This window comes from Arachis ipaensis, chromosome B10, assembly GCF_000816755.2.
Source record: "Arachis ipaensis cultivar K30076 chromosome B10, Araip1.1, whole genome shotgun sequence".
Classification (NCBI taxonomy): domain Eukaryota; kingdom Viridiplantae; phylum Streptophyta; class Magnoliopsida; order Fabales; family Fabaceae; genus Arachis; species Arachis ipaensis.
The window spans coordinates 12640363-12652844 of NC_029794.2; positions in this window are offsets into that span (position 1 = coordinate 12640363).

The window sequence follows — 12482 nt, forward strand, 5'->3', positions numbered from 1 at the left end:
GACAAGGTTTAGACTTTTCGGACTCTCATGAATGCCGCCATCAATCTAGCTTATACCACGAAGATTCTGATTAAGAGATCTAAGAGATACTCATTCAATCTAAGGTAGAACGGGAGTGGTTGTCAGGCACGCGTTCATAGGGAATGATGATGATTGTCACATTCATCACATTCAGGTTGAAGTGTGAATGAATATCTTAGAAGCAAAATAAGATGAATTGAATAGAAAACAGTAGTACTTTGCATCAATCTTTGAGGAACAGCAGAGCTCTACACCTTAATCTATGGAGTGTAGAAACTCTACCGTTGAAAATACATAAGTGGTAAGAGAGTTCATTGGCCTCGGCCCCAGAGGGGAACCGGAGTAACCAAGACTGTCTGTGATCCGCAGATGAAACTCAGGATGTCTAATACAATAGTAAAAAGTCCTATTTATAATAAACTAGCTACTAGGGTTTACAGAAGTAAGTAATTGATGCATAAATCCACTTCCGGGGACCACTTGGTGTGTGCTTGGGCTGAGCTTTAAATTTCCACGTGCAGAGGCCATTTGTGGAGTTGAACGCCAGGTTTTGATCCATTTCTGGCGCTGAACTCCAGAATTGGGCAGAGAGCTGGCGTTGAACTCCAGTTTACGTCGTCTATCCTCAAGCAAAGTATGAACTATTATAATTTGCTGGAAAGCCCTGGATGTCTACTTTCCAACGCAATTGGAAGCGCGCCATTTCGAGTTCTGTAGCTCCAGAAAATCCACTTTGAGTGCAGAGAGGTCAGAATCTAACAACATCAGCAGTCCTTCTTCAACCTCTGAATCTGATTTCTGCTCAAGTCCCTCAATTTCAGTCAGAATATACCTGAAATCACAGAAAAACACACAAACTCATAGTAAAGTCCAGAAATGTTAATTTAACATAAAAACTAATGAAAACATCCCTAAAAGTAACTAGATTCTACTAAAAACATACTAAAAACAATGCCAAAAAGCGTATAAATTATCCGCTCATCACTGCCCCGAAGCCAGGCAACGCGAACGCGTGGATAACGCGGACGCGTGACCTGGCAAAAACGCAATCCACGCAAATGCGTGGACGACGCTTCCGCGTCACTTTTCCGCGACCTGTACGTATCAGAATACGCTGGGGGCGATTTCTGGGCTGTTTTTGACCCAGTTTTCAGCACAAAAAACACAGATTAGAGGCTATAAAGTGGGGGAATGCGTCCTCATTAACATGTCTTCCATTATTCACTTTTCATAATTTAGATGTAGTTTTTAGAGAGAGAGAGAGGTTCTCTCCTCTCTCTTAGGTTTTAGGATTAGGATTCCTCTTAAAGAATTTAGGATTTCAACTTTCTCTCAGGTTCAATATTCCTTTTACTTTATATTTCTCTTCTGCTTTCAGATACTTTAATGCTTTTTGATTACTTATGTTGCCAAATTGGCTTATGAACCATTTATGTTAGGATTTTCTTTATTTAATATAAATTGAGGTATTTCAGATTTATGATTCTTATTTAGTTTTTTTTATATTCTTGGCTTTAATTGATTAATTGAAGACTCTTGAGTTATCAAACTCATCGTGATTGATAATTATTATTTTTGCTAATTGAATTGAATTCCGATAACTCTAGTCCTTTCTTAGGAGTTGGCTAGGACTTGAAGATCAAACTAATTAGTCCACTTGACTTTCCTTTGCTTTAGTAAAGGTTAACTAAGTGGGATTAAAACTCAATTCTCATCACCATCGATAAGGATAACTAGGATAGGACTTCCAAATTTTCATACCTTGCCAAGAGTTTTATTAGTTATTAATTTATTAATTCCTACAATTTATTTCCCTTGTTCAAACCTTTTAAAATCCAAAAATACTGTTTTCCATAACTAATAATAAGAACACCTCCCTGTAGTTCCTTGAGAAGACGACCCGAGGTTTAAATACTCGGTTATCAATTTTATTGGGTTTGCTTAAGTGACAAACAAAACTTTTGTAAGGAAGGAATTCTTGTCGGTCTAGAAGCTATACTTACAACGGGAATTTATTTTTAGAAAATTCTAGATCGCGCGAGAGTTTCGCTCTTTCAAAATGGCGTCGTTGCCGGGAAATTGCAAACGTGTGCCTTATTATTGGTTATTGTAAATATTTGCTTTTTGCTTGTTTATTTGTTTTTATTTTTGTTTTTATTTTTGCTTTTTCGTAAATTAAGAGGTTATTGGTTTTTATTTAGTTATTAAAAATTTTTCAAAAATTTGTTCTTGGTGTTCATCTTAATCTTCAAATTGTTCTTCGTGTTCATCTTGACCTTCAAGTTGTTCTTAGTTGTTTTCTTCGTTTTGATCTAAAAATTTTAAGTTTTGTGTCATTTTATTGTTTTTCTCTTTCCCCATTTAATTCAGAAATATCTTTTCTCTTTATTTTAATTCAATTTTCGAAATTTGCATAAAAAAAATATATTCAAATTTTTTTAAAATTTTTATCTTATCTTATCTTAGTTTTAAATTTCAAAATTCAAATCTTTTTCAAAAATCATATATTTTTCAAAATCTTATCTTATCTTATTTCAAAATCAAATTTCAAATTTCAATATTTAAATTCCAAAATTCAAATTTCAAAATTTAAATTTAAAATTTTAAAAATCAAACCTTTTCAAAATTTAAATCTTTTTCAAAACTTTATCTTATATTGTTAACTTTTACAAAATTCAAATTTCAAAATTCAAAATTCAAATTTCAAAATTTAATTTTCAAAATTCAAAATTTAATTTTCAAATTCAAAATTTAAATTTCAATACCCTTTTAATTTAAATTTGTTTTTATTTTCGGTTTTAATTTTTATTTGCTATTATGAGTTCTCACCTCCATCGCTTTAAGTTTGGTTCCAATGTTGTTGTAAGGAATGGAAACTATAATGAAAATAGGCATCAAGGTTGGAAGAATCAAAGATGGGAGGAGCCACAAGGATTTGATCAACCCTCTTGGCAACAACCCCCTCCAATGCACTATAACCAACAACCATTCTGTGATGCATACCAAAATGATGACTATGGTGGACCCCCTTGTAGTTGCCAACAAGTCCCGCCATATGCTTATGAACCATCTCCTCAACACAACTCTGGACCACCATACTCACAAGCCCCTTACCACCAAACACCACCATATGACCCTAACCTATATCCACCACACCAACCACCATATGAACCACACCCAGAACCACCACCTCAATATTCACCATCTCCATATCCTTATCAAGAAGAACCACCTTCCTATTATGAACCCTTTCTCCAAAATAATGAACCCTCATATCCACCCCAATCTCCAATAGATGACATCCTTCGTGGTCTTCTTCAAGGGCAAGCGAAGATGCAAAGGGATGTACTAGAACTCGCGACTGCCTTAACCGAGGTAGTAAATAAATTAGCTTCTCAACATCTGAGCACTCAAAGTACTCCCATGGTTGCATGTGGAGAATCAAAAGAAGAGCGTAGCATGAAGGAGACACTAGAAACTTTGGTGGACAATGAGGAACATGGCTTTGTATTGGAACAAGTGGAGGAAGCCATAATAGTTGCAGATAAAGAAATGGTTGAAGATTTAGGAGATGCTGAACCTCCATGGGAATCGAGAACTGTACAGGATTCCGCCGAGAAGTTTGAATTTGATGTTGAAGAGGGTGTACAACCTCCAAAGCATATCATGGTTGAAGATTTTGCAGAGGTTGATCAAGAGATGGAGATTAAAGAAGAGGAAGCACAACCTCCCATGCCCTTGGTAAGCCATAAAGAAGAGTTTGATTTGGAAGAAAGCTACCAAGAGGAAGAGGTTGGAATTGAAGAAGCTCGCAAAGAGGTGGAAGTTGTCAAGGAAGAGCACAAGGGAATGGAGCTTGAAATCACCTTGCCAAAGTTGTTGGAGACCTCTTCCCCAAAGGCATTACCATCCAATACAACATTCAAGTGGTTAAAATTCATATCCTTAACTTTTACTTTCCCACTTGAATATGGGCTACTTGAGACAGATGGTCAGCTTAGAGCTCTTTGTGGCTTTAAGAGTAAGAGGGAGATGGTTAGTGGTTGGCAACACAATCCTAGGTTCATTATGGTAGGTAGCTCACGGTTGAATTATCATGGTTGGAAGAATACTAAATTGAATGGGTCTAGGAAGTTATTTGGCTGCTTTAGTGAGAATTCAGATTGCTTGTCACCCGGTTGGAGCACTAATGATCAACAAGAAGATGGGTGCAAAGGCAAGGTCTGGGATCCCGAAATTCAGTCTAGAAATCAACACTCTTGGGGCCTTGTCACTTGCTTTACCTTGCTTGAAGGCTTTCTGCGCCTAGTTTGGGATCCCGGAGGATACTGGAATTGCAAACATTGGTGGAGATTCAAGGATCAGTACAAGCACAAGCTACCATAACAAAGGACTCCCCAAATGTCCAACTTAAGGACTTTAACTAAAAGTGCTAGGTGGGAGACAACCCACCATGGTATGATCGTTCCTTTTTCAATTTTAATTTTATTTCGTTTTGTTTGTTTTTAAGTTTTATTTTATTTCATTGAACCTGGAATTATTCATAACATCCACATTAGCATTGCATTTTGCATTCTACATAAAAAAAAAAAAAAACATGCACGCGACGCGTCAGCGTCGCTGATGCGTCCGCGTCACCAGTGCGTTTTAAAGAAAAGAGAATTGAACAGAGAGTCACGCGAGAGCGTGGCTGGAGGCGTGCCTTTGGCACAAACATGCCCACGCGTCCGCGTCACCCACGCGAACGCGTGACCCTAAAAATTGACGTAAAAAGGAGTGTATGGCAGTAAGTTATGATGGAGTGGGGCTGGAATGATGCTAGAAACACCAGCCCTATCACGCGACCGCGTGCCCCACGCATCCGCGTCATTTTCAAAATATGGCCATTCACGCGATCGCGTCACCCACGCGACCGCGTCACCTTAAATTTTGGCAAAATGAGTTTGAAATAGAGAGTTGCGCGAACGCGAGGCTGCACTCGCGCCAATCGCACAAATCAGGCCACGCGATCGCGTGACCCACGCGTCCGCGTCACATGCGGCGCACAGCTTATCTAAATCAGCCAAAATATCTTCTCTTTTCTTCCCCAATCCTAATTTTTCTTATCCTTTCTTACTTTCTTCTTCTTCATCTTTTTAATTTTGTGCATATTTTTATTTTCTTTTCTAAATTTATTATTTTTTCATTGGTGTTAAAAAATTTTTCTTCAACTGTTACATCTTTTTGAATTATTTTGGTGCTTCATGACTTGTTTTATTCTAATTGGGTATTATTATTCATAAGTCAATTGTAATTTTTATAATACTGATATTCCTTTTGCATTGATATGCACTTACACTATTTCGCATTACCCACACCCTCTTCCCCATTGTTACAATTCTTGCGCTATTGATATGCCGTATGCTTCTACTATTTTCTCACTGCATGTTGTAGCTACCATGTAATTGAAACCTTTATTATTTGGCATTACCAACCCATATTTTATTTATTTTTCTTATCTTTATTTCTGGGTTACTTTTCTCCCTTTTCCTCTTCTTTCAGGATGGCCACCGAGGAAGGAAAAAGGAAGAACTTCTATATGGGCAGACAGACAAGTCAATCTGCACAATCTATAGAGAAAGGCATCAGTTGGAGCAGCCCATCCACTTGTACATCTTAGCATGCACCGAGGACGGTGCAATCTTTAAGTGTGGGGAGGTCGATACCGATCTCCATGGGTTAGTTATTCTCTTCTCAACACTAATGTCTTATTTTCTTCATTAGTTCATTGTTGCATTGCATAATAGATTGCATGTATAGTTGATTGTTTGCATTTAAATACTACTTGGTTGAAAAATAATAAGTTTCTTTCTAGGACCCTATTTTTGAAAAAAAAAATTTCACTAATTTAAATAAAAAAAAATCAAAATTTTCTATGTGTTAAATTTGTTTGAAGTGTATTTGGAACATGGTTTTTGAGCCAAAGAACACACAACCTGTGAGATTTTGAGATTAATTACATGGTTACATTAGTTAACCATAAATATTTTATTCTTCTGTGTTTTCTTCTCTATAATTACAATCTTTACTTTGTTCCACTCTATATGTCCATTATTTAGTGTATTTACATGCTTGCATATGATTGAGGCCATTACTTATTTTCACTCACTTATCCCAAATAAGCCTACCCTTTTATGTCACCCTTGTTAGCCACTTTGAGCTTTTTAATCCCCTTCTATTTTATAACCACATTACTAGCCTTAAGTAGAAAAACAAATTAAAAATCCTAAGTTGAATCCTTGGTTAGCTTAAGATAGATATTGTGTATAATTTAAGTATGGGAAATTTTATGGGAACATAGGATGATAGAAAAAAAAAAGGGGAATTAAATTGAATAAGTTATTTTGAAAATTTGGGAAGCATGCTCATGTGAAATCAAAATAATTAAATTAGCATGTGCATTGAAAAAAAAATTTAGTAATTAAATAAGGGAATACAAAAAAAAATATTACCCCAAATGCAAAATAAAAAGAATCAATGCACATGGGACAAAATTCAAAAATAAGTTTGATACATGAGCATGTAATACAAAAGTGGAAAAAATTTGGGTAGCTAGGTAAAGCATTTTAAATTATATAAAGTATGTATATGTTAGGTGAGATCTTAGACTAATCAAGGATTCACTTTGTTAGCTCACTTAGCCTTATATATATATATATATATCCTTACCTTTACCTCAGCCCCATTACAACCCTGAAAAGACCTCATGATGTTTGCATTGGTATACTAAATATTTGTTGATTGGTTAGATGAAGAACAAGGTTGAGAAAGCACGACTAGGGAAGAGTAGAGTGATTGACCCTAGACACTTGAGAGTTAGAGTGATATACACTACCAGTAAGGGTTCAGTGCTTAATTCTATGTTCCCTGCTTTCATGAGCTATCTTCTTACAAGTTTACTTGTTTTTTATTGTGTAATTTGAATTAGTGGAATTTGAGTCATATTTGTCTTGGAGGACTTATTTACTTTTAACCAAGTAGGTAGAAACATTTTGCATGTAGTTGCATTCATATAGATAGGTTGCATTTCATACATTCTACCATTTCTCTTCACTCCCTTATAGCTTCTCTTGAGCTTAGCATGAGGACAAGCTAATGTTTAAGTGTGGAGAGGTTGATAAACCACTATTTTATGATTTATCTTGTGCTTAATTGAGTGATTTTATCAATTCTTCACCCACTTATTCATATGAAATTGCATGGTTTTACAATTCCTTCCTTATGATATGATATATGTGAAAACATGTTTTCTTTGACCTTAATTTTATTAATATTAGTTCCCCCTTTATACCATTCGATACCTTGATATGTGTGTTAAATGTTGTCAGAGATTACAGGGCAGGAATGGCTTAGAGGATGGAAAGAAAGCATGCAAAAATGGAAGGAATACAAGAAGTTAAAGAAATTGCTAAGCTGTCCAGCCTGACCTCTTCGCACTCAAACGGTCATAACTTGAGCTACAGAGGTCTAAATGAGATGGTTCTAGTTGCGTTGGAAAGTTAACATTCGGGGCTTCGCAACGATATATAATTTACCATAGAGCTGCCCCGAAGCCAGACGACGCGAATGCGTGGATCACGCGGACGCGTGACCTGGCAGAAACGCAATCCACCCAAACGCGTGGACGACACTTCCGCGTCACTTTCCCGCGACCTGTACGTACCAGAATATGCTGGGGGTGATTTCTGGGCTGTTTTTGACCCAGTTTTTGGCCCAGAAAATACATATTAGAGGCTATAAAGTGGGGGAATGCGTCCATTCATTAACATGTCTTCCATTATTCACTTTTCATAATTTAGATGTAGTTTTTAGAGAGAGAGAGGTTCTCTCCTCTCTCTTAGGTTTTAGGATTAGGATTCCTCTTAAAGGATTTAGGATTTTAACTTCCTCTCAGGTTCAATATTCCTTTTACTTTATATTTCTCTTCCGCTTTCAGATACTTTAATGCTTTTTGATTACTTATGTTGCCAAATTGGCTTATAAACCATTTATGTTAGGATTTTCTTTATTTAATATAAATTGAGGTATTTCAGATTTATGATTCTTATTTAGTTTTTTTATATTCTTGGCTTTAATTGATTAATTGAAGACTCTTGAGTTATCAAACTCATCGTGATTGACAATTGTTATTTTTGCTAATTGAATTGAATTTCGATAACTCTAGTCCTTTCTTAGGAGTTGGCTAGGACTTGAGGATCAAACTAATTAGTCCACTTGACTTTCCTTTGCTTTAGTAAAGGTTAACTAAGTGGGATTAAATCTCAATTCTCATCACCATCGATAAGGATAACTAGGATAGGACTTCCAAATTTTCATACCTTGCCAAGAGTTTTATTAGTTATTAATTTATTAATTCCTGCAATTTATTTCCCTTGTTCAAACCTTTTAAAACCCAAAAATACTGTTTTCCATAACTAATAATAAGAACACCTCCCTGCAGTTCCTTGAGAAGACGACCCGAGGTTTAAATACTCGGTTATCAATTTTATTGGGTTTGCTTAAGTGACAAACAAAACTTTTGTAAGGAAGGAATTCTTGTCGGTCTAGAAGCTATACTTACAACGGGAATTTATTTTTAGAAAATTCTAGATTGTGCGAGAGTTTCGCTCTTTCAGTCATGATGCCAAATTATGACTTGGTGTTTGTAACGGTCGGATCATAGCCCCCAAGCTTAGCCTGGAAATGTGTTTAATGAAGCAGGTTAAGCTTATTAATGAAACATAGATCGGTTATTTAGTGATTGAGTAACTCAGCCAATTGGGTGAGGCTCTGTAGCCCCTAGTTCAAACTGCTTTATTAAACAGTTAATAATGGTAAATGATGGTGTTTAGTTGCAGAGAGACAGAATTAAATGCACGTGCGTGGTTCCAATGTAGTTCACTATTTTTGAGGTAACTGATTTGATTTAAGGGCAGTGGAATCGAAATAGGTGGTAAAGTGTGTTTAATTAAATCACACTTGGAATCCTGAAGGTTTTCACTTTGTCTCCATTTCTTTTTGTTTATCAGAGACATTTGGAAGAAAAAGGAATAAGAGAGGTATGTTCTAACCTTTGTGATCTTCCTCCTGCATTTTTCTGTTTTTCTTCTTCTTCTCCTTCATTGTTTGTTGGTTATTGATGGGTTTCGAAAAGGAGAAAAAGGAGAAGATTGATTGGTCCTATGATTAGGTTAATTAGGACGTGAGGAATTATGCGTCTTTGTTTTTGGATGAGGATGCTATGAAGGAGATTGATAGTAGTAAGATTGTTAGGGTAGGTGCTGGGGTTCGGGTGGAGCTACTGCCCTGTTCTCCAAGTGACAGGATTTTTCACAGAGGGGAGGGTTTTGAGTTTTTTTATATGTATAGTAGTGTTTTGGAGGAGTTGAGGGTGAAGTTACCGTTCACAGATTTTGAGTGTCAGGTTTTGAAATAGCTGAATTGTGCGCCTTCCCAACTTCATCCTAATGGTTGGGCATTCCTTCATAGTTTTGAAATTCTAATAGAGTTTCTGGAGGAGGAACCGTCGGTGGAGTTATTCTTTTCATTGTTTCAAGAAAAATGGGTTTGGAAGGGAAGTTGGGTGAACTTGAATAGTTCACCCCATTTTGCTGTTTTCAAACTTTACAAATCCTCTTTTAAAAATTTCAAGGAGATGTATGTAAAGGTTATAAATATTGAGGGAGAGTTTTCTTTTTATATAGATGAGTATTTTGGGGAGAAATTTCCTGTCTGGAGATGTTCGGAGCCTCAAAGTATTTTGGGGCCGGAGGTTATAAATGCAAGGAATGAATGTGTAATTGAATACTTGACTGAGGTTGTTGATCGTAAGGAGTTAATTTCTGTATATGAACTGCTGCAGTGGGAAGATAATAAGGCTGCTGTTATAGATTATTTAGGTAAGGGTTTCAATTTGGTTGTATCTGCTGCGAGTCTGAGGGCTCGGGTGAAGAGCAAAGGTCTTGATAAGGAAGGATCTACGTTGAAAGCGAATAAGGTCGGTACTGGTGAGGTTGATCAGCCAAAACCGAAGAGAAAGAAGGTGATTTTAAAAAGAAAGAAAGCTGATGTTGTGGATCTGTCGAAAGAGTCCGATGATGGTTTAGAAGTTTCAATAGAGGAGGTTTAGAAATTTTATGAGAACCAGAAGAAGTTGCATGATTTTGTTGAGCAGAGTAAGGGTTCCTCGCTCTGGGGGAAGGATTATCCATTCATGGTTACTGCTGATGAAGTCTGTCAGACCCCGTCCGATGTTATCTTAGCGGATGGTGCACGAAATTGTGATCATCAACAATGGCGCCAAAGACTTGGTGCTCTCAAACGTGAATCACACTTTGTCACAACTTCGCACAACTAACCAGTAAGTGCACTGGGTCGTCCAAGTAATAAACCTTACGTGAGTAAGGGTTGATCCCACAGAGATTGTCGGCTTGAAGCAAGCTATGGTCACCTTGTAAATCTCAATCAGGTAGATTCAAATGGTTATAGAGAATTGATAATTAAAATAATTAAAAGATAAACTAGGATAGAGATACTTATGTAATTCATTGGTGAGAATTTCAGATAAGCGTATAAAGGTGCTTTCGTTCCTCCTGAACCTCTGCTTTCCTGCTGTCTTCATCCAATCATTCCTACTCCTTTCCATAGCAAGCTGTATGTTGGGCATCACCGTTGTCAATGGCTACATCCCGTCCTCTCTGTGAAAATGGTCCAATGCGCTGTCATTGCATGGCTAATCATCTGTCGGTTCTCGATCATACTGGAATAGGATTTACTATCCTTTTGCATCTGTCACTACACCCAGCACTCGCGAGTTTGAAGCTCGTCACAGCCATCCCTTCCCGGATCCTACTCGGAATACCACAGACAAGGTTTAGACTTTTCGGATCTCAGGAATGGCCGTCCATGGGTTCTAACTTATACCACGAAGATTCTAATATCTCGGACTCGGTCCCCTGTATTAGATACCAAAGAGATACTCATTCTATCTCATCTTCATATAGAACGGAAGTGGTTGTCAGGCATGTGTTCATAAATAAGAATGGTGATGAGCGTCACATAATCATCACATTCATCATGTTCTTGGGTGCGAATGAATATCTTAGAATAGGAATAAGCTTGAATTGAATAGAAAAACAATAGTACTTGGCATTAATACTCGAGGAACAACAGAGCTCTACACCTTAATCTATGGTGTGTAGAAACTCTACCGTTGAAAATACATAAGTGATAATGGTCCAGGCATGGCCGAATGGCCAGCCCCCATAAAGGTCTAAGATAGCATAAAACTTATCAAAGATAGATCCGAAGATGTAAATACAATAGTAAAAAGTTCTATTTATACTAAACTAGTTACTAGGGTTTACAGAAATGGGTAAATGATGCAGAAATCCACTTCCGGTGCCCACTTGGTGTGTGCTTGGGCTGAGTATTGAGCTTTACACGTGTAGAGGCTTCTCTTGGAGTTGAACGCCAGTTTGTAACCTGTTTCTGGCGTTTAACTCCAGAATAAGGCATCAAGCTGGTGTTGAACGCCAGTTTGCGTCGTCTAAACTCGGGCAAAGTATGGACTATTATATATTACGGAAAAGCCCTGGATGTCTACTTTTCAATGCAATTGAGAGCGCACCATTTGGAGTTCTGTAGCTCCAGAAAATCCACTTTGAGTGCAGGGAGGTCAGAATCCAACAGCATCTAGAGTCCTTCTTCAACCTTTGAATCTGATTTTTGCTCAAATCCCTCAATTTCAGCAAAAAAATACCTGAAATCATAGAAAAACACACAAACTCATAGTAAAGTCAAGCTTGGTTTAGCCGCTTAGGCCAGGATTTTATTCCTTTAGGCCCTCATATCCACTGATGCTCAAAGCCTTGGATCCTTTTTTATTACCCTTGCCTTTTGGTTTTAAGGGCTATTGGCTTTTTCTGCTTGCTTTTTCTTTTTCTTTCTCTTTTTTTTTCGCCATTTTTCTTTCCCCCTTTTTTTTCTGCAAGCTTTGTATTTACTACTTTTTCTTGCTTCAAGAATCAATTTTATGATTTTTCAGATCATCAAATAACATTTCTCTTTTTTCATCATTCTTTCAAGAGCCAACATATTTAATATTCATAAACCACAATTTCAAAAGACATATGCACTGTTCAAGCATTCATTTAGAAAAAAAAAGTATTGTCACCACATCAAAATAATTAAACTAGTTTCAAGGATGAATTCGAAACCCTGTACTTCTTGTTCTTTTGTTTTTAGAATATTTTTCATTTAAGAGAGGTGATGGATTCATAGGATATTCATAGCTTTAAGACATAGACACTTAAATACTAATGATCATGTAATAAGACACAAACATAAATAAAACATAAAGCATAGTAAACAAAAAAAGGGAAAATAAGAACAAGGAGATTAAGGAACGGGTCCACCTTAGTGATGGTGTCGTCTCCCTCTTC